This window comes from Syngnathoides biaculeatus, chromosome 2 (genome assembly GCF_019802595.1).
Source record: "Syngnathoides biaculeatus isolate LvHL_M chromosome 2, ASM1980259v1, whole genome shotgun sequence".
NCBI classification, from domain to species: Eukaryota; Metazoa; Chordata; class Actinopteri; order Syngnathiformes; family Syngnathidae; genus Syngnathoides; species Syngnathoides biaculeatus.
Window position 1 is genome coordinate 22,839,522 of NC_084641.1, and position 25,005 is coordinate 22,864,526.

Below are 25,005 nucleotides of genomic sequence, written 5' to 3' on the forward strand. Positions count from 1 at the left end.
AAGTTTGAGACTTTACCAAATGGGTTTTTTAACAGTCAAGTACTAAAAGTATTAATTAGCATTTGACAATGAATGATTCTCACACCAATGGAACAAGGAACTTTCACATCCTTATGTATTCTACTGCAGTCAGTTGGCGCGGATAAACTGTCAGAAAAGGGGTGAAAATATAATAATTTGGTGTCGTAAGGACCAGCAAGTAACTACCACATGGAGATCTGGTACTTTTTCCAAATAGAAATCAAGCCATGCATAATGTTTTGCTCCAATATTTGATGTGCCCTGACTACAATTCTGGGGGAAAATGAGGGTGGTTGATGTGTTTTGAGATGGAGAAATCCTTCAGTTGGTCTCACTTTCACATGGTGATTAATCACTTAAGGAGATTGCGCCCACCCCAGTTGAGCCCCCTGTCCATGCTGATGATGCTCATAACAGGATTGGTCTGGCTAATGTCACTCTGCTTAACACCTTTCAGATGAAGCCTGTAAAGTGGCGTGTTTTCATCTGAACGGGTAGATGGATTGCAAAGACGAAAGACAGATGATAGGTTCTGATATTCTCTTGTCTGTGCGGAAGGGGGGGGGGGTGCAACAGGGCCCGTCCAAAACCCCATCTGTTTGGTTTTCCCCTCCACATAGCTCCCCTTTTGTGAGAGTGGGCTCATAGGGGGTCTTCACTTTCTCTCCAGCTAAAGGGATTAGCCGCAATTGTGACAAAAGCACTGTCCTCGAGCTTTTTCTTTTTTTTTTTTTAAATGCCCTGGGCCTCCCTCTCTGGAAGGCCACAGACTACATTCAGCGCCTCTGCAGGAATCTTTTAATTTCTGACTGGTCAAATTTGTTGTGCTTGGACATGAACGCTTGAAAGAACCAGAGGAATCCTCGATGCAAGGAAGTTAGTCATCGTTAGTTTTGTGCTTTGAGGCTGGGAATAACAGTTGTCAGTGACCTATTAGCTGGTGGAGATGTCATCTCTAGTGGCACTGAGAGTACTCAAAAGTTTTCTTTCTCACTCTCTTATCTGTTATGTCTGTTAAGCCCGGCTGCATGTGGAAGTGATTCCACTTGAAAGCAGCAAAGGAAGTGTCAAAAAAAAGAAAAAAGAGATGCAAGTTCTCGACTGCAGCGAAAAAAAAAGCTTCTCTGTGTTATCTCATTGTAGTCTGATAGAGCCTTTGCTCATTGACATCAGTGTTTTGGTTTGTTCTGGACTTTGTTGTGAGAAAAAAAAAACACTTGGTGTGATGCTTAATCCTATTTGATCCAACTTGGGTTTCAGATCTCATTTTTACCTTTTTGAGTGTTCATGCGTTTTTCCGGTTTCCTGGTCCATTATATTGAAATGACCCAACCTGCTGAATACTGGTTCAAAGATATTTGTTTGTGGTCCCCTCATTCTTCCATCACTCCACAGGCTTTCGGTTCATTTCCAAATTATTTTTACGTTTTACGAAGGAAGGAAGGAAGGCCAGTATGTGATGACAAACTACAAACACCGTAGGCTCCTATGTCCGCACAAAATGGGAAAAAACATGGCCTCCATCAGTTCTAACACAAATTAATCTAGACTTGCTAGGTAGAACATCAAGCGTAAATGACCAAACTCTTGTTCCATCTTCTTCCACCTTAGCTCACCCCCACAGAGTCCCATTAAACAGCACAAAAGTCACGCTTACCGGGTTGCTTTTATGACTGCCAGATGGCATGAGCGGGGCCTGGGCTGCCTGTGAACTAGCCTCCACCCCTGTAAAACATGACCAGTTGACCCTGGAGTCGTATAAACCTAGAGTCTAAAAAAAAACAAGCCTCCAAACATCGACCCTCATCACGTCATTGGAGTAGAGATGTCAATAATAGAGTTTCTGTTGTCTGATTTCCAGCCTTCTACGCAGAAATCTACAGTTTTCTGGAGTGGGTAAAACTGAGGTTTTACAGTTCCTTTCTCTGCAGGATGTTGTAGTTTTTCTGCCCATTCACTTGCAGCGAGTTGGTGCTGGACTGGTACCTCATTAGCTCCTAATTATTCCATTGGAAATGGAAAAATGGAATTGTGTGGCGTCATTGGCGGGGCTAGGGTTAGCATCTCAAGGTTTCCCAAAAGGTGGTGACTCCTGGTGGCCTCACAAATAGCGCAAAGTGCCTCTCGAATGCTTTACCAAACGACTGTGAAAATAGAAAGAAGCAGGGAGTTACAGAGGCTTGACTGTGTCTGGCTGTTAGAAATGTTGGCTCACTTTACAAACACTGTCTTGAGAAGTAATCAAGGGAGGGGCACTCAAAGGCCTAATTGAGCCAAATGTCATTTAATGACTCGAGGTCACTGCCCTTTTTTTTTTCATGTCTCCCATTTAACTGCCAGAGTATCCTGGCCAAAGCGAGGTCATTGAGGGGTCAGGTTGAATAACATGGCAACAGAACAGTCGTCACTATTTCGGTAGAGGCTGGTTAATGCTGAGCACCTCAGAAAGAAGGTGTTGTGACTTCTGAGAGGGGTTATTTGTTCTGAGGGAGGCCAAAATATTTAAGGACGAGGAAGGAAGGAATATTCATGTTTGTAGAAGAGATTGCTTTCAAAGAAGGAAACTGGTGACGTCGGGTTACATGGTCCATCCTACCTCCGCACTGATGGCAAAGCTAATGGAAACGACAGGGGCAACCGATTTTCCATTACAGTTTGTGGCTTAAACTCGCCTTCATCCATCCTGTTCTCCACATTTCCCCCTCTCCTCTCACATCTGGAAAGCAGGACTGTTTTTTTTTTTTTTTTCTGCCGTTCTCCATGCACTCACACCACACACACGTACACGCTGACGTCATCTAGATCGCTTTGCCTGATGGGAAGCATATGAGCTCGGAAAGGAACATTGAGGAAGGGGGTGTTGTCTCCAGAACACACGAGAAAGAAAATAAGCTTGCTTTTTCCTCCATGTTTCTTCTCGTACGGAGCAGCAGCTTTGAAACGTTCATCAAGCCACATCGCAACCATGGCAAGTTGGCGGAGCACAGAAAACTATTAGATCTAATATATTAAAAAGACTTAGTATTTGATGAAAGATTCTTTGACTTTGTCCAAATGTTATGCCGCTTTTAAAGCACTCTGCGTGAGCAATTATTTCGAGCTCCCCTGTCATGCAAAACAATATGGGGGGGGGGGGGGGTGGACGATTTTGTCTTGGCTCCAGAAGGAAAATGTAATGCCTCCCTACCTATGGTTTTTTGGCTCACATTGCCCATGCAGAGCAGCACCATTCTGTATGCCAAAACTAACCCCCGGTGCTGCTGCTCTCTGGGCTGGTCTTGCCCTCCTGTGTCAACATTTAAAAAAATATAGCAGATTTGCTCATTAGAGGGACAACCAAAGTTGGATGTTTTGGAGAAAAGGTTCGAGAGAGCAGACTTCAATGGTTTGGACATGTCCAGAGGCGAGAGAGAGAGAGAGTATATTGGCAGAAGGGTGCTGAGGATGGAGCTCCCAGGCAAAAAAGCGAGAGGAAGACCAAAGAGAAGGTTGATGGATGTTGCGAGGGAGGACGTGAAATAGTGGGTGTTAGAGAAGAAGATGCACAAGATGGGCTTCGATGGAAAAAGATGACACGCTGTAACGACCCTTGATGGGACAAGCCGAAAGGAAAGGAAGAAGAAGAAGCTGGATTATGATTTTCCTTGCAATTTGTGTAAAACATTTTCATTCAACGTTCAACATTTCATCTGTTGAACGCTGTATACGTCTTTCATATTTATCCCCATGTGGTATATTTCCTTTACACTCAACTCAGAAACCTTGCACTTGGTGCACCCGTGCAAAAGCTGGCAGGAATTGAATGATTTTTTGACGCAAACGCGCTGCTCGCGCATATCCTGCCACTCGCACTTACAAAAACCATATGCATAAGAGCATCTAAACAAATGGCCAGTAAACAACAGCACCCACTCGCATACTAGTGAGAACAAAACAGAAAAAGCAAGAATCGGATTAAAGCAGCGAGCGGGGAGAGGTGGTGCTAGAAATGAATTGTGTGTGCTTTGCAGTTGATGTATAAGCCCCTTCGTGCTGAGGGGCGATTACCTAGTTTGCAGCCCTGGTAATCTCAAAAGCAGCTTGGGTAGAGTTTTTAAAGACGCAGCACTGGTGGCAGCCTGTCCTCTCTCCCCCTAACCAGCATTGGTCAGCCTCATAAGGCTGCTCACGTACATTAGAGGATCCAGTTGGAGCACGAAAAAAAAAGCTACTCCATACATGATGTTTCTGTCACAAAAGGAAAACATCGGGTAGATCCGGTGTAGTGAGCCACCCCGCAGAAGGCCACCACGTCACTGTTTCGGTACAACATGGCCGCTTTTGTGAGTGTAGGCCGGGGTTCTATTTTTGGTTTTGCTGACCACCTTTCCAAGAGAGAATAAAGATGACTTCTGGCTCAAATGAAAGAAACGCAATGGAGCAGACACAGAAAAGTGTTCATGTCTTACAAGGCATTAAGGCTTCACGATGTGTTCTCCAGAGTCTTTTGGTCAAAAAGCTTTAATCTTGCGCATGTCGTATACTTCCCCAACCCTCCCCCAAAAAAATGCTTTTTGCTTCTTTAGTCTGGAAATAAAGCAGATTATTTTAACATAGTTACGTATAATTTTACACGACTAATCCTCGTCGAAAATAGCAAGCCTTTAATTTGAAGCATATAGAGACGCATCACGCCGTGACTGAAAGTAAGGCTCAACAAAAGTCCACCTGATTATTCTGCTTTTAGTAAATGAACACCGTCCTGTTTTTCATTTCGAGTCATTGAGATTTCCAGCGGGTGTAACACTGCGGAAGCGGCTACCTGTTGTTCCCTTTGCATCCCCTTCGAGAAATTACCATTTCGAGGATATCATTTCGGGGCTGCGTTAAAGCCATTACCATTCTGCTCCTCGATAGCAATACATCTCAATTCACACACGCTACTGTATGGAGGTCGGCCAGGCACTGATTATTACACTATATCAAAGACGACTTGAAAGAAAATAGCAGGATTAGGCAGCACCCATACAGTATGACCCTTAACGGCCCTTACATAAGGATCCCAAATAATGATGTTGCCACCCCGCTATCTTTTTGTGTCCTAACCACAAGACAGAAACTGAAGAAAGAGAGAAAGGGGGGATTACAGAGAGGGATAGAGGCCCACATCTGGGTAATTGGGGGTGACGGGCCTTGGATCATTTCCCCCCCACTGACAACAGGACCTCTGAAAGATGAAGGCCTGGTGAGGGTTTATTGAACGCTCCAGTGTTAGCGACGAGGCAGGCACGGCGCAGACGCAGCCTGAGAACTGGACCGGACCGCCGCTTCTTTTCATTTCAAGATGCAACACTGAGAGACTGCTTGAGTATGTGAAGCGCACGGCCCTCCTCGCTCGCTGCTAAAATATGCTTACGAATCCAAGCGAGGCATTTTCTTCTTTTAGTCTAATCATCCTCATCATCATCATCAGTTGGTGAATTTGTGTGGGCACGTTTTGGCACATCGAAAAGCTACTGCCACTGCAGATTACAGCTCAAACACACACGCACGGTCCTTCCACCTGCCCAGTGAAACATGAATCGTGACAGAGTATTCACGCCCTCCCCTTCAAGCTGGCCTCCCTCCAGTGGCAACTTGGCAGGTTAAACTCGGTCCTCATTGACTGTGCTTTGCATGTTTCAATTACCTAAAAACATATCTAAGGAATTAGCTATTACATGTATCTATCGAGATAAAGGATTTCATGCCTGTTTCCTAGCGGTTTGCATTGTCCGTATCCCCTGACTAATTTATTATTCTATGAAATCATTAACATACATTATTTATGTTCCAATTTTTTTTATACATTTTAACATAGTCGGCCTTCAGTTTGTATGTTGTACAGCTCCTGTGAAATTGTTCCGTTACTTTCTACTGGGGTAAACGCACATTGAGCCCAAGAGCCACATTCTATGTGTGTGTGGGGGGGGGGGGGGAGCACGTGTGTGTCTGTGTGCGTGTCTGTGTGTGCAAAAGAGAGTGTGTTCAAGTGAATTGTGCAGCATGGGTGGTGAGTCACACTGTAATGTGGGGAGAAAGGGGGGGGGAAGAGCGGCAGAAGAATGGACGAGAGAGGGGGAGAGTGGGCAAGTGAGAGTGGGTTGGATGGGTGGATGCGAAAGAGAAAGAGAGGACAAGAACAGAGAGACGCTCTGGTCAGGCACGCGATGCTCTGCTGGAATCAGGTCAGGCCCACACGAGGCCTTCATCACGGCTCATGCAGCAGAACACACTTCTTCAGGGCTGTTCTGCATCACGTGCTATCAGCTAAAGGAACAGTTCAACAGATTTGTTATCACTATTTTAACCTTTTTCGTCAAATACCCCACAAGAATTATTAATATTGTGTATTGATATTAATTATTATTATTACTCTCCATCATTTCATATCGTATATACTTACTACGAGCTGAGATTGTAATTGTTTATTAATGTAGCAATTATACAATAATATTATTGCGAGGAAATAGAGAAAACAGTCAGAGAAACGTACACTGTTTTTATTTTAGACAATGATCTTCGAAGCATAGGATATACTATAAGCAGATTTGTTTATTTATATTTATTTATAAAAACAGTCAATCCCCAGGCGAGTACCGCACTTCCTCTACCTGTATGTGCACTAACTGCTTGTCTTACCCCAAAATGTGTTATTTCTTATTCTACTTTGTGTATATTTCCTTTCGAGTTGTGGAATTACAATTTTGTCACTTTTCTCATTTGACCAAACCGCTAAAGGGACAGTTAGTTTGTTTTTGTTTTAGTTGAAAACGTCCTTATGTGAACAGTCCTTGAATGGCTAAAATGTCAATATTTCTAATACTACTTATGTTCTACCGACACTATTCTGGGCTTTCTTTCGAACGTAAAATTGCTTGTTTGTTGGAACATTTTTATTCATGATACAAACTATATTTTCTCCAACCAAGCGATCACTTTTTGCTGCTTACAAGGTCAATATTCACCAGAGCTTGTGTTTCCCATAGTGGTTATTTTCATGATTAAAGTTAGTCTGGCAAGGCGGGGTATTAACTATCCAAGTTTAGCAATATCTCCCATCACAGATGCTGACTGGGAGTGTATTCATTAAATCCACTGGGCAAATGAAATGAAATGTACTGTACTGTTATGTCCCGTCTTGTGGTGTCCAGGACATGACATGAAACATTTTCCCTGCTTCCCTCAAGTCCCAAGTAGTCATCAAAACACTTAATTTACGACCTCAGTCATAGTACGGTAAAACCATTGAAAATCTTGTAATTACAACGTTTGCATGAGTAAGTCAAATCTTAAACTGAGCCGGTAGTCTGGGCGTTAAGTGGGAAATTTGACACCGCAAGTGTGGAGCTAAAAGTGGATGACACGTTAGTCTTACGCACACGCGCATAATACCGCAAACTTGTTGAAAGCGGATCCACCTTGGTACGTCCTGGCACTACACACCGTAACCTTTTGACTTCAACACATGCTAATTGGTGGCCCGCGACCTCTCGGGTCCTCCAACAAGAATGTGCAATGCTGACTGGTAAACTTGGCGGTTGCTGCTCTAATTGAAGGCACACTTGGGATCAAACCCCAAACCGCCCCCCATTTTACACCTCTACCTCCCACTCAGACAGACAGTTGAACCTGAGTTGCCATCTTATTTGACTGGAAATAAGAGCTGATGGCTGGCGGGCTGAAGGGTAATCAGAGAGCAAGCTGGGGCTTGGGCAAGACTTATCAACATGTCACTATCCTCTATTGATTGATAAAAACAGGTTTCCTTCCTGTAATGTAGATATAGAAATACCTTATGATGTGGTTTCCCCAAGAAACTGTATGTTGAAATTCAAATAGAGTTAGTGGAGACGGACAATGGTCGCCCTCACGATCACAACTCGGGGCAATTTAGAATCTCCAATCAATGCATGTTTTTGAAAGGTGGGAGGAAAATGGAGTGCCTGGAGAAAGCCCACACATCCACGGGCAGAACATGCAAACTCCACACAAGCGAGGCCGGGATTTGAACCCCGGTCCTCAGAATCGTGAGGGCAAGACTCAACAGCTGCCCCACCGGGCCGCCCTGTGGAAGCAGTACTGTACTTACTTCGCAGTAAGTACATAGCGGGACTCTTCAAGGTGGGGACCACAGTCCAGGCCAAGTCAAGATCTCATATTGACCCATGGTTTATACAGCCACAGTATATTCAAGACTGCAGTAGCCCTTGCTGGGTTCACCTGACCATTATGACCCAAACAGACCTTTTTTTCCTGGAAGAGATTTGGCGAATTGAAGACATTTCCTGGACTATATCATAATTTGGAAAGTTAACTCGTAAAACATCCAGAACAATTACTCCCTTTTACTATTTTTATCATGCAACGTGCACAAAAAAAAACACGACAGTTTGTCTTACCATAATACACGGTTCCAAATCATGTATCTTGATTTGTAAACATGGAGCATCGATAGCTGGATGAATTGGGTGGATTTTTCTTATTGTTGTCCTTTTATTTATAGACAGTAGTGCTGAAAATTTTATACATAAATGAACATATTTCTCTAAATTGCAGGTAATGCAACCAGCAGCAGATACACGCGTGTTGTTAAATGCGAAAAAAGTTTTTTTCTCCACTTCACACTGCGGCAATAATGTGTAATTTTTATCCCAATTGTTTTTCCAAGCATACACTCATACCGCTGTACATATTCCACAGTTCCTGCATCATAACTTTCTAATACTTTATTTTGCAATCAAAGCACGCTTTTTGTATAATGTTCTATTGTAGAAAAACTGTTTAGATATTTGAGTTATCATAAATGCAAAAAAAAAAAGTATCAATGTGAAAGTTTGACCAAAAGCTACTTTTTAAGAATCTTACCCATGTTCAACTGCTGTTTACAAGAGAACAGTAAAAGGTATAAAAGTACTTTTTTCTTTCTGTAAAAAGAAGGTTACATTTTTCTCTTGGTAGGGTTAGTTTATTTTTTAATTTTCCAGAGGCCTTCAAAAATCAGTCAAAATGATCAAAAACGGCTGGCACCTGGCGCTCCCAATTTCTGGAAAAAAAAAAAAAAAAAAAAAACTCCACTGACATTAAATGAATTCATACTGATAGAAAAAGCCACAAAAACTAGGTGATGAATATTTTTTTTTTCTCAGCCACTGTTGTAGAAAGCATTCAGAATTTCTGTCAATCAAATTCTTGCAGGTGTGCAAATTTACACCGCGCCCTTCTTCCTTAAGATCCAGTCTGTGGTCTTCATTATGGATTTTAATTGGTCGGGACCAAGAGAGCGCAATTAAAAATGATCACGTTCCTAGTAAATGCTGCAATAGCGTACGTACACGCCAGACTGGGGGAAAGTGAAAGTGAATGGAGTACCACAAAGATGGCAAAAGTTGACACGTCTTTCCTGTTGCAAAACTCGAGTTTGGTACCCTGGCAGAATTTCTTAGCTGCTAGACTTACTCTTGCCAGACTGTTTTCATATTATGAGATGCTCATATATTTTTTAAAAAAGAATCATTTAGATGCAGTTCCTGAATCACACTATAATCTGCGCTTAAATTTAAACATGTTAAGGCTGAAGAGGTTTAGCAAGTTTTAGCTCTTCATTTACGTTTCATCCTATTGTTCTGTTTTGTTTTTCAGGCGGGGTATGTTTACTCGCAATGTTTACTCATTGTAGAATATGTGGGGAAAAATAATTTATTCAATGTTTTCTGCAATCTGATACGATTTGCCGCAAAAGAAGTTCATTCATTGACCGCTGGTGGATTTGATTTTTAAAAGACAGCTTTTTGCGTAAAACTAGCTAATACAGCTAATTCGTGAGAATCATCTGTCGCCGTCCATGTGCGTGTTGCGTGAGTCATATTAGCTGAGGTCCAGCCTACCAGCCGGCCCGCCAGGAAGCAGTCTTTCCCATTCTTATTTAGTCCAGGATGACTGCATTTGCTTAGCAACCACATTAGGGCTCCAATCACCGGAGCAGCATTTGTGATAATGCAGGGCCGGGGAGCTGTGTGCCGCGTGGAGGCACTGCATTAGGCTCACGAGCGTAAACACACTCACACTAGCCACTGGTCTACCTCACTTAATGCTTCAACTCTCTCCAAGCATGAAGGAAAGACTGCGTTGCCTTAATGCTCCAGCTAGCCCACTTTGAGGGAGAGAGGGAGAGACTGTCTGGCACCTTGAAACACACTCTAAAGTCAATACATTTGCGCTTTTTCCCTGCCTCTCCCTGCGCCGCGGCGGTGTTCGACTGTCTGCAGCGTTACTCCCCCAACGCTTCCAATCAACCTAATCAGACCGAAATAGAAATGTCAGTGGTTGTTCCTGTTGGCTGTTCTCTGTGGCACAAACACCACAAAAAATATATATTTTAAACGTTGTCACAGAAAGACCTCAGTACTATTTCTATCAGGAAGTCCTGAGCGTCAGAAATATGAGTCTGAATGGGACTTTGTTCAACACACCCTGTAAACAGCCGGGAGGCAACAATGAGGTGGCCCGCGCAGTGCGTGTGTGTGAGTCTGTAAAGCCACGGGTCCAGGGTGGAATACGCCGCTTGTTTGGTCAAGGGAACAAAACCACATCAATACAGCAGCCGACTGTGTTCCCACTATCGCGGAGGGCTGCTGAGGCTTCGTGATGAGGCTCAAAGTTCATTAGCGCCACCGTATGAGGACACACAAACATATTCTCAGTCAATAGAGCCCAGTCACAGCTATGTTAACATTGTAGATTGTGTCTGGCTGGCTCTTTACGGCTGTCAGAGGTGCCTTCCGACAATTTTTTGTTGTTGTTGTTGTTGTTATTACAGCAAAAACACAATGCTTCATGGTCAACTTCGTAACCCTTGACTGAACTATTGAATAACTGAACAATTCATAACAGTTAGTGCTAGGACTAGCTCGCGAGCACACAACGTTGTGCTGCCTGCTTGAAAGCTGCATCGTATTAAAAGTACTTAAACTTACCTCAAGCAGTCCTTGAATTAAAGTCCCGTCCCGAGCACCTGTGACCACGGCCATGTTCTTTCCCATTTTGTTGTTACCATACAGGTGACACGAGCCATTATTGCCATTGTTATTGTCATCGCCATTGTAATCGGTATACTCAGCAGCGTTTGAGCTGAGTGAGCGGTAGCATCAGAATACAAGATTTTATCCCAGTAGTCTAACAGTGTAAACGTGAAACACCAAATTTGTCCTGCAATTTGATTCGGGCATGACTTGATGTCGTTCCCACAATGCTTTTTTAAATGTAAGTATTGGCATTCAGATATTTACAATACTATGTCAAAAGACATGTGACAAGGCTAAAAAAAAAAACGGTGGATCAGCAGGTAAAGCGTTGACCTCACAGTTCTGAGGTCGGTCCCGGGTTCAATCGCGGACCCGCCTGTGTGAATTTGCATGTTCTCCCCGTGCCTGTGTGGGTTTCCTCCTGGCACTCCGGTTTCTTCCCACATTACAAAAACATGCAACATTAATTGGACACTCTAAATTGCCCCTAGGTGTGATTGTGAGTGCGACTGGTTGTCTGGCTCCATTTCCCCTGCAATTGGCTGGGAACCAGTTCAGGGTGTGCCCCGCATCCTGCCCGCTGAAAGCTGGGATAGGCTCCAGCACTCCCCGCGACCCTCGTGAGGATAAGTGGCAAAGAAAATGGATGGATGGGTATGTACGCGATGGAGAGTAAATGTCTTTTTCGGTGCCGATCAATGCTAATTATTGTCCGATACAAATCAAGCCAATCAGATCAATGTAAAATCTACATATAACACATTGCAAAAATGTTTACAAAATTAAAACAATTTTTGCATGTTTTGCTGTACATTAGAAACACAAACATGTGAACATCCAATGTGAATATAAAATGTCGACACAGTGAGGCTACGATGAATCATTTAATATTGTTTGTTCACCATGAACAATTCAAATGAGAATTTTTTTTCAGCTTTAATAATGGATGTAAGTTACATTTGATTGTTGAATTATTTTTCCATATGGTACGAATGAGTATGTATTTTGTCTATCGTGGAATGCATGTGCACAAGTACTTGCCCAACCATCACAACCTGGTAGAATTTAAAAAAGGAATGAGGGAAGTTGACCAAGTGGAGGCTTTTTCAGTTCAGACTGAAAACTTCCTTCCTATTTTTTCTTGGGTTTCTGCATTGGGTTTTATTTGTAGCCTACAATAGTGGCAGTTTCTCTCGTTGGAGCCTGGATAAATGCAGGCAGTCCCCACCTGCATTTTTAGAAAGGTGTTTTTGTTTTTTTGTTTTTTTTTGGGGGGGGGGTTACTTTGTTTGTTTGTTTTCGCTGTTGTGTATATCTTTGTGATGGCAGAGTACAAAGAGGGCCATTGGTTCAATGCGGGTTCCCGGGAAGCCCAAAATCAAGTTGGCTGCCCAGCGCGCACTGGCACTTTCCATTCTGAAGCCGGACGTTTTGTTCCACTGTTGAATTCTGGGAGCTGAGAAAGTGCGAAAGAGACATGTAAAGAAGGAGGGGGGGCGCTTGATTTCAGTAGTCAAACCACACACACACACACACAATGTGTAGAGAGGGGGCCTTGAACCCAGAGAGAGGTCTGCTGTTTTTCCAGGTTTATTAGACACTTTTTATGTTGCGCACCTTGGCAGTTCACATCATTGCTGACTTACTTTTATTTACTTTTTTTTTTTACTTTCGGTCGTGCTATTAAGCGAATGACTCTTGTTCTTTGTTCTTGTTAGTTTGTTTGTTCTTTGTTCTGAATGTCGTACCAGGGCGGCACCGACTGCCGGAGACAAACTCCTTGTGTGTTGTTACAAACTAGGCCATTAAAGCTGATTCTGATATCTAGCCATCCATTTTCTACACTGCTTATCCTCATGCCGGTCGTGGGCATGCTGGAGTCTATTCCAGCTATCTTCGGGCGAGAGGCGGAGTGCAACCTGAATTGGTCGCCAGCCTATCACATGACACATATAAACAAACAACCATTCACACTCACATTCACGCCTACGGGCAATTTAGAGTCTTCAATTAACCTACTGCGCATGTTTTGGGGATGTGCAAAGAAACAGGAGTAGAAAACCCACGCAGGTATGGGGAGAACATGTAAAATCCATTCAGGCGAGACAGAATTTGCACACAGGTCCTCAGAATTGTGAAGTCAATGTTCTCACCGGCAGCACAGTGGTGCAGCTGTAGAGTGTTTGCCTCACAGTTCTGAGGGCCGGAGTTCGATCCCAGCCCCGCCTGTGTGCCGCTTTCCTCCCACATCCCAAAAGCATGCAACATTGATTGAACACACTAAATTGTCCCTAGGTGTGATTGTGAGTGGGGCTGTTGTCTGTCTCTATGTGCCCTGCGATTGACTGGCAACCAGTTCAGGGTGTACCCCGCCTCCTGGGCGATGACAGCTGGGATTAGCTCCAGCACTCCCATGACCCTCGTGAGCATAAGCGGCTCAGAAAACTGATGGATGTTCTCACCATTTGTCCACCATGCCACCATGTAACAGATACAGTGAAGAAAATGAGTATTTCAACACCCTGCTATATTGAGAGTTCTCCCATTTAGAAATCATGGAGGGGTCTGAAATTTTCATTGTGGGTGCATGTCCACTGTGGGAGAGATTATCTAAAAAGAAAAATCCAGAAATGACAATGTATGATTTTTTTCTAACAATTTATGTGTGAGATACAGGTGCAAATAAGTAACACTTGTCTATCAGCTACAATTTTCTGCACATGGGACAGGACGACTACACTATATTAAGGAGAGGATGACCGCGGCCATGTATTGTGAGATTTTGTGGAACAACCTCTTTCCCTCAGTCAGAGCATTGAAGATGGGTCGTTGCTGGGTCAATGACCCGAAGCACACAGCCAGGAAAACCAAAGAGTGGCTCCGTAAGAAGCATATCAAGGTTCTGTCATGGCCTAGCCAATCTCCAGACCTAAACCCAAGAGAAAATCTTTGGAGGGAGCTGAAACCTGTCTGATCTAGAGAAGATCTTTGTGGAGGAGTGGGCCAAAATCCCTCCTGCAGTGTGTGCAAACCTGGTGAACAACATCAGGAAATGTTTGACCTCTGTAATTGCAAACAAAGGATACTGTACCAAATATTAACATTGGTTTTCTCAGCTGTTCAAATATTTATTCGCAGCTGTATCACACAAATAAATAGTTAAAAATATCATACAGTGTGGTTTCTGGGTTTTTCTTTTTAGATTACCACTCTCGAAGTGGGAGAACTTGCAATACAGCAGGGTGTTCAAATACTTATTTTCCTCACTGTATCTATCATTTTTATTCAGGGGTCTACCAACTCGGTCTGATTTCTAAAATTCTACAGTTATCTGTAAATAACCCCCAGTTTTTACCAGATTTATATTCAACCCCTTATCTATTTATTTTCTGAATATCAAGAATTGCACTTCTCCTGGCTTGGTTCAGTGACACTGGAAAGAGTTAACTGGTTTCATTGAAAAACTGTGCCAATGTCCGTTGCTGTTGTGAGGTGACCACTGACAGTCATCCCAGTATTGTCACCTGATAAAGTGGATGGTGGGGGGTATGCACGCTTACTCTAGGACCTTTGTCCTCGATGACCCCAGTGATGAGCAGTGCAGATATTTTCACAACGCTGAGGGCGACTGGTGCACAGCGGAACACAAATCGTTAAAGTTTTCAAGGACAGCTTTTCATTCTTAGACTTTGTTTTTAACTGATGAAATGGGGACAAATTCATATCAGCTAACGGTCCCAAGTCATGCAACAGTTTCAACCCCAGAGCAATCATCAGAAGCATCCTTAACGCTATGTTCAAACTTAAACAATCATACTGATGACACAAAAAATTGTTGGCCAAAATTGCAAACATTAATCAATCAATCAAATCAAAAGCCTTTTATGTCATAATATGACTGTGCATCCAACGAAATAACGAGTGTTTCTCCACAAGGTGCATGCGCGAATAAAATGGAATAAAATAGAAGAACATCTTGGGTAAAAATAACAGATAAAATACGTACATCACTGTACCGTTATTGCTAAAATATATAAATGATTGTAACATTAACACATAATGTAAATGCCAACGGCACAGGACAACACATTAAAACCACACTACGACATGAACACACAAGAAAAATTCATAGGCCACAACATAACGACATTAATTCACGACAGCTAAATGAATCCACAACACACTGGAGGTGAGCTTCTGCTCCCCCTGACGTTATAATTCATACGGGCTACCGGGGGCTCATATTGCCGACAGACAACCAGTCTTCCCTTCATCGTTAATGGGGAAAAAAAACTATTAAAATATTATCCTAAATGAAAGTAAAATTGGGGAAACTAAATACCCCGCTTTACCCATAACAGTAAAAGCTAAAGAACAAAACGTCATTCAAAACATTGATTGATACCTTGGGTGTATTTTGATGAACAAAGTTGGAAAAAGTAGTTCAACGTAAGCTTTTCGGAAAGTATTGAGCGCTTTCGAATGTTCAAAAATCCGCAATAATCCAATTTTGTTCATTAACACCTGTGCAACTTCTCAATTTACTTACTTGGTTCATCGGCAATATTTGTCCCGCTGACCTGGACGAATTACAGACAGCGTTGCGGCTTAAATGGATCACTGTCATAACGCTGCGGCTTTTGCATTTCCGTTGCGTGTTTATGTTGATGCATTAAGGCGTTTGCATCTGTTGCGATTATTGTGAACTTGTCTCGGCAACCGGGCCAAAAGGCTAATAAATGCAGCACGCCTCAAAAACAGAAGGATATACTGTACAGTATGTCGATCAAATTGAGTTCAGCCTGTCAAGGGACCAAATTGATACTGTAAAATTTATTGTCTTCCCTTCTATCTTTTCTCCCACTCTCTTTCTCGCAGCCAGCCCGGTTTCTCCTTCATCAGATGGAAGGCTAATGGACACATTAGCTGCCTGCTCGTCCCTCTGCGGTGATTAGGTGGCTGTGAGGTCATCCCTTCACTTCTGCCTCCATCAACATCAAAGATCTATCATTTCATTACTGCCATAGGGAGGAGAGAGGGAAGGAGCAGTGGCTGAATCACCAGTTGATCCATACAGTCATCCATTTATCCACAACAAATGCTTGGGAGACTCGTGTCGAATGCAGTCTTAAAAATGGCAGTGTGATTTGCTCATGAAAGCACTCTGTGCTGGCAGGGATTCTTTTACCCAATGTAAAAGAATTATTTGTATTGTTACACGAACAATGAACCGTAAGGGAAAATAATGGAATTTTTTTTTTTCTTCCTCTGCTCACCTCAGAAAATCTGTTGACAGGATATCGTAATGACATTGGCCTCCAATAGCAACAGTGATGCTTCCACACTAAGCACCCAAAAGATGGTGGCTGACTAACACATTACTGTTTAGTTGATTGAAGAGGACTGCACGTCATGGGAACGTCTCTACTGAACGAGTCTGATCCAGCTGTTGTCTTAGAGTGTTTTCTAAAAGTGGGGTGGATTCACAAAAAGTGTAGAAGTAAATGAAAGCCCGACAGCGTCGTGTGCACCCAGTTGTGAGTGTCCTGGAGATTGTATTGATTGCTGCAGGAAGTTCAATCTGATGTTTCACAGCACTTCCTGAGTGCATGGCGTTGCCGCTGAGAGTGAAAGCAGTGAGATGTGAGGGTTGGGGAGGCGGTGTGACACAGGGGGAAGAAACCAGTTCATGAAAACATGAAAGGCTGAAAGACAAGGAGACAGCGAGACATAACACCTCAAGATTTGCCCTTGGGCCAAGACAAAACACCACCTCGCCTCTCAGTTTCCTCCCAGAATACCAACCTCGCTGCACGGAAAATGAAGCAAATTTACCGCTCTCTACCTTGGGCCTAGATGGGGTCTAAACTCTGGTTAAAGTGCATCTTGTGAACGAATGTTTGCTGAAATGTGATTACTCACCTATAAATCCATCCATCTCGCCATTATCTACCTCTTTTCCGGGTTGGGTCGTGGGGGAAGTAGCTTCAACAGGCATACCCAGACTTCCCTTTCCCCAGCCACTTCTCCCAGCTCTTCCAGACGGATCCCGAGGCGTTCCCAAGCCAGCCGAGAGACATAGTCTCTCCAGCGTGTCCTGGGTCGTCCTCGGGGTCTCTTTCTGGTGGGACATGCCCGGAACACCTAACCAGGGAAGGGTCCAGGAGGCATCCGAATGAGATGCCCCAGCCGTCTCATCTGGCTCCTCTCAATGCGGAAGAGCAGCGGTTCGACACTGAACCCCTCCCGGATGACCGAGCTTCTCACCGTATCTCGGAGAGAGAGCCTGGACACCCTGCGGAGGAAACTCATTTCGGCCGCTAGTATCCGGAATTTTGTTCTTTCGGTCACGACCCACAGCTCATGCCCATAGGTGAGGGTAGGAGCATAGATCAACTGCTAAATTGAGAGCTTTGCCTTTCGACTTAGCTCCCTCACCTATAAAGGCATCCATCCGTTTCCTTCGCCGTGTATCCTCACAAGGGTCACAGAGAGTGCTGGACCTTATCCCAGCTGTCGACGGGCAGGAGGCGGGGTACACCATGAACTGGTTGCCAGCCAATCGCAGCCCACATAGAGACAAAAAGCCACACTCACAATCACACCTAGGGGCAATTTAGAGTGTCCAATTAATGTTGCGTGTTTTTGGGTTAAGGGAGGGAATCAGAGTGCCTGGAGAAAACCCACGCAGGCACGGGTACGACATGCAAACTCCACACAGGTGGGTCTGGGAATGAATCTGGGACCTCGGAAGTGTGAGACCAATGCGTTCCAGCTGATCCACCGTGCAGCCCTTTAAATGCAGCCAGTACTTAATATGTGAAGCATTGTCGGCTTCAGCTGTAGTACGTTGTAGTGCCAGAGCTGAGTTTAAAGGCTTATTTATACTTGCGCGTGCGGCGACCGCACTGATGTCACTGCGGCGCTCCTGCTCGTACTTTACCATTATACTCGAGGGTAACCCTGGCATGCAGTTTTGAAAATCTGCTGCAATTCTCCTCCAAGTCAGAGGCGTCGCTACGGCCAGTATTGGCAAGGACGCCATAGGGTGGCCGTTTTCCAGCACTTTTTGGTCATTTCCAGGGCCATTTTTACTTTCCTAACAAGGAACAAGCAACAACAACGGCGACCATGGACGAGTGTCTGATTGACGACGGCAGGAACAGTGAGTACATCATCACACCATGTGACTAAAATGGGCCAATCACGAGAGATGATCTCCACGGCTTTCACAGCACAATAACTTTTTTTCACATCTGCGCGGCATTTTACACGCAAGCTATGCAGAAGTGCAACATGTAGGTCACATGATGCAATGTGAGCGTTGCCGGCTGTGTGACCGCGGGAGTATAAAGTGCCCTTAAGGCTTGATTGTCTTGATTTTAATAGGATACTGTTCTCAGTTACATATTTATCTACATATTTCTGACCGAAGTGCAATTATCTGCATTGTCTTTACACACTGGGTTAAGACATCCAGTAAGAGGCGATTCATATTTCAAGAATGGTATTATAAACTTATTTCCCTTCAGCTGTTATGTCTGCAGGGTCTTTTATGGGAATACAATTCCCTCATGCCATAGAAGCAAGTCAAAATTATGCTATATCACATATCCTATTTGCAGAAGGCGAGTCAGAGTGAACGTGTTAAAAGCGGTAAGCGGTAACTTATGTGGAGACCCCATGTGCGCAGTCGCACAAACACACGTCAAATTGACTTAATCCTCTGCAGAGACATTCAGACAACCAGCAGCAGGCTGCCATGACTGGAGAGGAGGAATTGGGGGGGATGGGGAAGGAAGAAGGGAGGGGGTTGGAAGTGGTGGACGGGGCGCAACAATGGTGTGGCGAGGTTCAGCTGCAGCCCTGACCTTTGCATGCGTGCACATGCATGTGTCTGCGTGCATGTGTGTGTGTGCGTCTTCAAAGATAATTAAACAGGGCAGACAGATGAGCCCTTTGAGAAGACTATAGAGGTCACATGGGATAAGTCGGCTTGTCCAATCTTCCGCCCTCACACACACACTCTAACTCCAGACGTACAGTATATAAATTGCAGTCAGATTTATATAAACAGATGTCCGACTACTCAAGATGGCCTTGGCCGAGTTTCTTTGAAGGAACATGCTGAGAATAACCTCTTTGTGCTCACGGCGGTTTGAAGGCACTCGGTGGTTACACCGTCCACGCGTTACCTTGTCTTAGACATCTACAGTTACATTAATTACACAGCACACTCATGAAAAAGTCTATTGTCTGTTCAGTAGCGTACGAGTATACTGAGTTTAATGGAAGCAGTAAGTTCCTTGTATTTTATGAATAAAAGATACATACCTGAGAGGTCCACCTATTTTGAAACTAGTGTGCCTGCATACTTGTGTAAGCTTTGAAAGAAGAAATGCGACTGATGGGAGAAGGGCAAGTGAGGGTTGACCGGAAAAGAATTTGCTTAAAGGTCAAGTGTCATCCCTATAAACATTCTAAAATAGATATTAAAATGAAAAATACTTATAACATTATTCACTTCAATGACAATGAAAAAATAAATATGAGCGGAGAGCGCGGCATCCATGCGCAAATCCACGTGGTCGCCATATTGGCTGCATCTCCTGCCCGTGACGTCACCCCGGACATTCTTTATTGAAAACACGCTGTGGCCCCTACTGGGACGGACGCTCTTTTCGAAGAAGAGAACATCTCACAACTGAGTGAACATTACCCATTGTTTCAAGTCTTATTTAGATGATATGCGGAACACGGCCAAGCCACCTCCCCCAGCCAATCCACCTCCACGCGGCGGTGATAAAAACGACGCCGCGGCCAAACCGCCTCCCCGTCCGATCCACTTCCGCGGCGCCGATGAGCCACCGCAGCCTGGCGCCGCGACGAGCCACCCCGGAAGCCAGCTCAGGCTTGTCGACAAGGCTGGTGGCGATTCACAAGGCCTGCGGAGGCCGTCCTTCAGCGGCTGCTGCACGGAAGCCTTGCGATGCACACATCGACACATTTCGCACCCCTGATTTACATGTTATGACCCCCCCACCTATTGTTTTTTTTAGTAGCTGTATACACACCAACCTGTCATTTGGAACCCGCGAAGCTCTCGTCCTTTGCACCTTTGCAATCCATTTTTCACGACGAACCGGATGTTTTGGAAAAGTATGAAGAGCGAATCCATCCTCCCGAGTGTTCGAGCAATGTCAATCAATGCAACGAGCCGGCATTTTGGCTAACTCGAAGGAACAACGAGCTACCTTCCCGAAGGTAAAACTAATCGAAAGAAACGAGTCCGCTTGAGCTCGCTACTGCATCCAACGTCCCTTCCTGCTTCTTGTCGAAAACAAATCCCTCGAGAGGATTTTCATGCCGGGAGTTACAAAGAGCCATATACGTCAAAATCATGTTTTGTGGTGAGAAAACGGATGGCTCCATACTGGCTGCCGTTTTTTCAATAATAACGTACTAAAAATCATCCATTTCATGACACTTGACCTATAACTTGGTGGGTGCACACGTCTGCCCCAGGGTGAGGATTCTGGAACCCAAGAAGGAAGGTGTAGATGCTAAAAGGAAGGATCCCTTTTCAGCATGTTATTTTATTTAACGTCCGCATAAATGCGTCATTCTTCAGTGTGGCTGCGATGTACGTATTAATTCTGGAGCTCGGCGACTTAAAAAGCAGGAATTCACGGACGATTTGCTGGAAAGATGTTAACCCCATTACAAATCATTGTTTCCAGCACTTCATTCCTGAGGAGTAAGTTAAGAAACCCAATCACTTCCTACACAAGAAGTCCCAAAAATGAACACGAGCACTCATTTTTTTCCAAATGCTGCAGCTAAATTGTGACTACATTTCTTTTTTTTCTGTCCAGGTAGCGTCAATGAAAGCCGTCCAGCTCTGTTGTCCCATTCTAAACGTTTTCATCGTCAAAGCAGTCACTACAAGACTGAACCTGTTATTGTCTCAATCGCATAGTAACTTGACTTAAGATCGTCAGAAGGTACCAATGAATCACTATTTTTATCACAATATTTATGACAAAGAAAGTCTATAATAGCTTCGTTAATGTTCAGGGCAATGTTTTAATGGCTCTTTAAGGTAGCTCCTGATAAAAACTGTTTAAGATTAACCCACTTGGCCCCTATCGTAACTAAGAGCATCGTCACAGTAACTGTGGGGGTGTTAAATAAATGGCTCTGGCTTGGGGGTTGGGGGTTTTCTGAAAAGAGAGGACCAGCTGTAGCGTCAATAATATGATTGAATGCATCAACGGGACAATGAACCCCTTTTAAACTGGAAAAATCCATTATAAAACAGGGACTATATTAAATGCTTTAAGATCGAAAACTGATGACAGAAAGATTCGCGCTAACGCAGGTTGCGTGCAATGCGTTTTGCTGCCTTCTTAATGACATCAATAGTTCACATGTTTTCGGGTTGGAATCATCAGGTTTAACCAACATTGAAATCAAGTCTATGTCCAACTTTCAAAAAATAACTCTTGCGGCAAACATTCCATTTAGTGTATTCCCTGCAAATTTGGATGGTGGTCAATCTTACAGTGTGTGCTGGGGAACAAAAAAATGACATTTGTTAGGACAATGACACATTTCTTTAATGATTGTTTTGTCCGTGCAGGAAATCATGATGCTTCCAGTAAAACAAACAAATAGACACAACTGAGAATGGAGGAGGGGCTAGGCAAACAATAGGTACTGGCCTATGACTCAGGTGCTTTGGGAGCCCTGATCACCAAGTGTTATTATTAGGATCTGTGGTTAGTTGAAAATATCAACACTCATCTTGAATTGAAATTGAAATCCAGTCCTGATAAAAAAAAAAAAAACAAAAAACAATTCTTAAAGCGTTAACAATGTCATCTCTGTCACGCAAAATATTTCTCCCACCATGGGTTCCTAAACTGAACCAGTTTGATAAAGGATAAGTGACGAAGAGTGTTTAAGTGACTTTCTGCTACCAAACAACCCATCCACTTGACTTGGGGGATTTTGCAAAGCTGGAAGGTTAACTTGGCAGCTTTGTCCTCCGAGGAATCAACTCAGTTCAGACAGAAAAGAGATTAGCGCAGCTAAATATTAACTTGAATGTCTGCCCGTATCTACTTGCCATTGGAGAAAAAAAAAAAAAAAAAAAAAACGTCTCAATTATGGATTTGCCCTTTAGATAAAATGGCCCATCCTTGGAATGTTGTCCAAAGAATCTGATATTAACCATTGGATTGTGCCTAAGGGAGACTGTTCCAGGCAGATGTTGTGCTACACGTTGACAGTAGTGTGCGTGCATGTGTGTGTGTGTGTGTGTGTGTGTGTGTGTGTGTGTGTGTGTGTGAGGGCGTGGGTACGTGCGTGGCTGTTGGGGGGTGGGAGACGGGCAGATGGGGATGGAAATGAGTAGGCGGTGAGCTCATGCTAATCTCCTCCTACAGCTGATCCAGACGGCAAACAAACACACACACACAGCCAATAATACACTAGACCTGACTGATGTGCAATCACGCACTCAATGAGGCATGGGACGCTTTAGCCATTTAGATGTTCCCCAGTGATGCAAAGATGTTTTTCTTCAGTAAGTGTGTGTGTGTGTGTATACATTTTCTGAGCTGCTTAGCCTCACAATGGTCACGGGAGTGCTGGAGCCCATCCCAGGAGGCGAGGTACACCCTGAACTGGTTGCCACCCAATCATGGGGCACATAGAGACAGACAACAGTTGCTGCACTCACAATCGCACCTATGGGCAATTTAGGGACTCCAATTAATGCACGTTTTGGGGATCTGGGAAGAAACTACTGTCCGTAGAAATCCCACACAGGCACAAGCAGATATTCAAACTCAACACCAGTAGGGGTCGGGATTTGAACCCGGGTCCTCAGAACTGTGAGGTCAATACTCTAACCACTCACTCCACCGTCCCGCCTGTGCATATTAGATAATTGTAGCTGTGATTCCTAATTACAACAAAACATGTACTAGCGCAGTGGTTTTCAAATGTGGGGGCGCAACAATCATGAAAACTTTTCATTCAGTTACACCCAGCTGTTGTTCATGTTTTTGTTTTTTCCCCAAGAGTGTTTCATCTCCAAAAAGTGTGTCACGCTCCAAAATGTTTTGGGAACCGCTGTACAAGAAAATCAGCCCTTGTCGCCGAGGTTACGTGTACTTTGCGGTTCCCCTGGCAACCTGCAGCACCTCAGTTAAAAAATATAAAAGACAAGTGGAACAAAGATGTCCTGATGTGATGAGCAAAAATGTTGCTTAAACATAAGAGTAGCAACAGAGGATATCTACTCCATAGCTGGGTAGAGTAGCCAAACAAGTTCCTGCACTGTTACTTGGCAATAAACGTTACTCAGGTAAAAAGTAGTCCTTAAAAAAAATTACCGGCATAAGAGTAAAACGTACACTATTAAATCATTACTCTGGTACTGACTAAATATTGAGTTATATAGTAACCATATTAGAATGAAAGTGTATACCATTCTCATAACCTCTACGTGGCGTTGGCATGTTGGAATTAAAGTGTACTGCTTTTTCATAATGGCTCGATGTCAGCATACATTTATAAAATGTAAAGTTTTTTTTTCCCAATATCCCCTATATTCATGTAGTATAATGTGCACCACTGTCCTTTGCGAGAGAGGTTAAGATTGTCAGCTAGAAGACTGTTTTTGTTAGATTTTTTGATTTGTTTGTTTGTTGTAAGGTTTGGAAACTATGGAAGGACGTAATTTTCAGAAAGGCATGTTCGCACCTTGTCTGCCATGTTTATTGAGAGCTTTTTCCCCTTGAAAACCTGCACCCGTGCTCGAGAATAGCCCGAATAATACATGAGCACCACCTTTTTTCTGAACCAAATGAAACGCTTCTTGAAGGTAACGTCATTTGTGACTCAGTCAACAACAAAGGTTTGTCAATGTCAATGTTTTATTTTTGTCCAGATTAATTAGCATATATTAGCTCTTTGGTTTAGATTTTTTTATTTTTTTAATCTAACTAAGTTGAACAACAACTCGATTTGCTCTAATTATAAACCCATAAACCCAAACACATTTTTGTCACTCCAGTTTTGTGAACCCTGCCTGTGAGGGCAGAATCTTCAGTCTATGCCCTTTTTGTGGCGATTTACATCAAAATTTAACTGGAAAGTATCTTTTGACTGGTCTATCATTGTCAAATCATGTCTTATATTCAATAATCCTTGTCCTTTATGGTTTCCATTGAATACATTTGGACATTGTCCACATTTCATGATTAAAAAAAATGGCTTTACCACTTTGAATAGTTGAACAGAAAGATATGTTGTATTGAGTACTTGCCACTATTGCCAGGCTTATGCGCCATGTGTGTCAATGAATATTTCAACAACCAGCTCATTAAATAAACAAGCTGGACCTCAACGCCTAAGGTAACCTACCATCAATATTAAATGCTCCCAAAAAAAAAAAAAAAAAAAAAAAAACATTTTTCAGTTGTTCACAAGCCAACAGAGAGTCCGGTCATCAAATTGCACCACCTGACTAAGAGAACTTCCGCTTTTCACGCAACACCTGGAGGAGGTCACTGAGTTCTTCCTTCCGTGCTGCTTTTACAATAATCCCAATGAGACATGCTTAAGGTCCTTCGAAGATTTAAGAATAGACGCTGTGAGCCCAATGTGCTTGCTAGGAGAGGGCTATGAATATGCCGACAGGGATTTCACCAAGGGGAAGGAAATACTTCATTTCCACGCATGTTCTGAGCTTTGCATGCAGCACATTCGAAAACAGCCAGTATGCACGCATGGTTGCCTATAAGACTGCTTTCATGCAATACTTTATGGCAAGGGATTTATCCTGCGTGTTGTTTAAGAATAGGTAGGAGGATGCTTGGTATCCCGACTGTGTGGTTTGTTTCAACGCTCTTTGCCTTGTTTGACAATT

General features: G+C 43.5%; 1 protein-coding gene and 1 long non-coding RNA gene across 2 annotated transcripts in view; one reads left to right on the forward strand and one right to left on the reverse strand.

Annotated features, from left to right (window-relative positions):
- Positions 1-18,140, forward strand: part of LOC133512135 (uncharacterized) — a 145,758-nt gene extending 127,618 nt beyond the window's left edge. Inside the window, exon 4 of the long non-coding RNA XR_009798108.1 lies at positions 15,942-18,140. This is a non-coding gene — a long non-coding RNA (uncharacterized LOC133512135). The remainder of the gene's footprint in view (positions 1-15,941) is intronic.
- skia (v-ski avian sarcoma viral oncogene homolog a) overlaps positions 1-25,005 on the reverse strand; it is an 84,071-nt gene that overhangs the window by 48,790 nt on the left and 10,276 nt on the right. The gene's annotated exons all lie outside the window — the stretch shown is intronic.